We start from the raw sequence: 3608 nt of genomic DNA, 5'->3' as shown, positions 1-3608 counted from the left end.
ATAAAAGAAGGCCCCAAAAGGGCAAAGAAAAGGGGGAAAGGGCCAATAAAAAGGGCCATAAAGGGCCAAAAAAGTGATAAAAGGGCAGGAAGAAAAGGCCACAAGAGGGCCAAAAAAGGGGAGAAACACAACGTTTTGCACCAAAAAGCTGCAGAGGATTCGCTGTCCCCAGCTGCGTAATAATAACTGCATTTATGGCGGTGGTAGCATCTGTGTTTTGCAGGTAGGCTGCAAAAACGTGGAGATATGCGAGGTACAGCTCTGTGTGCCTATATACAGCTCCAGGTGGAAGGGGCCTTACAGGTCACCCAGTTCCAACCCACCCAGGGCCCCATCCACGGCCTTGGGCGCCTTCAAGGATGGGGCACCCGCACTTCTCCCGCTTGGGGTTTGGTTGTGAGTGGGAGGATCTGCAGATGGCAGCAGGAGCGGAGCCGCCAGCTCCATGTGTCATCGCTGCCGCTCAGCCCCGAGCCTGGCAAATATAGCCAACAATGTCATTGTTGCTAGGATTTTCGGGCTCCGGGCGGTGATGCCCGGGGAAGACTGGCCATGAGGAATGGCGTTATCCGCACGGAGAGGAAGGTGACGGCGCGGGGCTGTGGGCAGTGGCTCGGGCTCAGCCCCTGAGTTGTGCTGCTCAGCCCCAGCCCCGAGGTGCAAACCCCTGGCACTGCCCCAACGCCAGCGCACAGTGACCAGAACCCTGTACCCATCGCGCACCGGAGATCCCCATTCACCCCAAACTCTCCCCCAGCACCAAACTGACTGCAGTGGTGGGAGGAGCCCTATTAACACCCGCACCTCTCCATGTTCTGCCTCTCAGAGCCACCAGCTGAGCCCATATAACCCAAACTCAGCATGCATATTGGGTGGGGGCTCTGGTTTTTGGCAGCTGCAAGCAGGCACTGCCCCATGCCATGGGGTTGCAGCAGCGCACATCACTCATTCCCATCCCCCCAAATGTCCCTGTGAAATGGGGGCTTGAAAGAGGCGATGTCCCCTATCCACACAGGGCTGAGGAGAGCACTGAGGCAATTAGTCCCCATCTCATTAAGGGTTGACCCCTAAGGCAACAGCGGGGCCGGGCCCGGAGCCCATCCATCAGACACCCAGCCCCACCGCTTTGCGTTCTTGGAAGTACACAGCCCTGACCTATTTCCAGCGGCGTTTAAACAAATCCCTGATAAATGAATGTGAGAAACCATTTCCTCCCCATTTCCTTCCATTAGAAACGAAACGCTGCCATTAATCACCAATAAAGAAATAAAACCCCTCCACCGACCGCGAGTCAGCGTGGGTTCTGCTGCAGCCGTAAGGCCCGTTGGCTCCCCTGCATGCACAGTCCCCTCCCTGAGCCCATCCCCTGCCCAGGGTTGGGGTCACACTGCGGGATTGGGGTCACACTGCAGGGTCAGGGTCACGCTGTGGGGTCAGGGTCACGCTGTGGGGTCAGTGCAGAGCCCAAAAGCAGCTGTGCTCCCCCTTTGCAATTGAACAAGGGGCCGGCAGCACGTTGCACGCCGTGTTTTGCACCGTGCACTTTGCACGCCGTGCATTTTGCACCGCGCATTTTGCAGCGGGGCGCAGCGCGGTGCCGGCAGCATGCAACACCCCGATAAGGAGTTGGGTCGGAAACGCGGCCCGAAGCCCTGAGTTTCGTAAGGTGGTGGACAATAGCGCGGGGTGCTGCCAACTTTCCCCTCGTGCAGGGAGCCACAAGTGCTCGGAAACGGCACTGAAAGCAGAGAAATCCTGTGGGAGGAGTGCGCCGGGCACGGAGCCCTTCTGTGTTCCTCTTGCGGCCGCTGGGACTGCCCCGCTCGCAGGAAACTGATGCCCCAAGACTGAGGAGCGGAGGGAAGACACAAAGCTTTCTGCGTAAATATTTAGGCGGTGCTGTAAACTCCCCTGTGCATCATCACGCCTGCGTGCAGCCCGGGCTGCATTTTGCATTTCAAAGATGGGATTTTCAATGCAAATGCTGCCCGGCCCAGGTGCCAGCACTGAACTACGAGTGCAGCCCCAGAGAACCTGTGGGGTGCATGGGGCGATGCAAAATCCTCCATGGATTGGGAATGGCAGAGCCATTTCTTGTCCCTGATGGAGGTCGCTGTGCTGATGGGGAAAGGCAGATGTGGGGGCAAAATGGGTTGGAAGCCGCCTGTTTGGGAGCAGAGCTGTGCAATGGGGTTGCACCCCAAGAGGCTTGTTGGAGCTCAGGGTCATCTCCTGCCCTTCCCCATGCAAACAGCATCCCCAGCACCAACAATTAACATCTGCGTGGGTCTCTGGGCTTGCAAAGTGCTTGACTGTGAGCATGACAAGGCTGGGAGCAGCGGGGCTGTACGTGGGGACAGCACACAGGATTCGGCTGCTCCACTTCAGCGTGGGATTTGTATATGGAAAAAACATGGCAGAAGGAGGCCAACAGCCCCGCTCCATCTGGATGGATCGTTACCGAGCAGTCAAATTGCTGTGCTACAGAACAGCTGCTGGGCAGGAGGCGGTGGAGCAGCGCTGTCAGAGCGGACAGGAGGAAGGAAGCACTCAGGAGAGGTGATGTCAAAGGGACATCCCTGCCAGCACAAAGGGCTGAACCCAAAAGGTGAGCAGAGAGCAAAACCTGGACATGCATGCTCCAATCCAACACAACACAACACAACACAACACAATCCAGCACAACTCAAAGCAACATAACCCAATACAACACAACTCAATATAACCCAGCACAACATGATCCAACCCAACCCAACCCAGCATAACCCAACCCAACCCAACACAACACAACACAACACAGCACAGCCCACCATAACCCAACCCAACCCAACGCAACACAACACAACATAACCCAGCCCAACCCAAAACAACTCCAGTGCCCTCTGTGCACCACAACGCACTGTAATCACAGCAGGAGAGGATTCAGGATGGCAAGGTGTTGGGTTTTAGGATGGATTGTGTCGGCAGCCCTAGGTAAGTGGCATTCTGAATTTGGGGTTGGGGGATCCGTGCCCACCTTGCTGCATCCCACTCTGGGGTTACTGAAATGGCAGTCTGCATCCGAACCAAATCCCCAAGCTGGCACTTAGATTCTGCCATAGGACCTCATTTTTTCTATTATTCACCCAGCTTATTAACAGCCTTTTCTGAGCCCTAATTGCACAAATCACCAAAATTCTCAAACTACCCCAATCCTCTCCTAAACCAAGAAAATGAATGCAGCTCCCACACCGGGCAGGACAGCGCATCACCTGCACGCGGCCACGCACACCCACTGATTTTCAGCAGCGATTTGCAATCAGAAAAGATTTCCTATAGGAACAACACTCGCACGCAGTGCAGCCCCTACCTGTAGTGCTATGGATGGTTTATGTTTCACTAATGACAGCAGTGCCACCCGAGCAGCATCTGCTCCAGGAGGCTTTGAGCGCGGGGAGGAAGCGATGCAGATGGCTGCAGTCCTACACAGCCCTCCGTTAACCCTTTGAGAATGACTGGAATTATTGTTCTACAAAACACAGCTCAGCAAAGGGGGACTGGAGGAAGGGCTCGGATGTCTCATTCGGAAAAGGCTCCGAAATGTCAGCTTTCCCAGGGAAAATTCACAG

The sequence above is a fragment of the Numida meleagris genome, chromosome 18, assembly GCF_002078875.1.
Source record: "Numida meleagris isolate 19003 breed g44 Domestic line chromosome 18, NumMel1.0, whole genome shotgun sequence".
NCBI lineage: Eukaryota > Metazoa > Chordata > Aves > Galliformes > Numididae > Numida > Numida meleagris.
The sequence above is the reverse complement of the archived record's forward strand: the minus strand, read 5'-3'. Positions refer to the sequence as shown.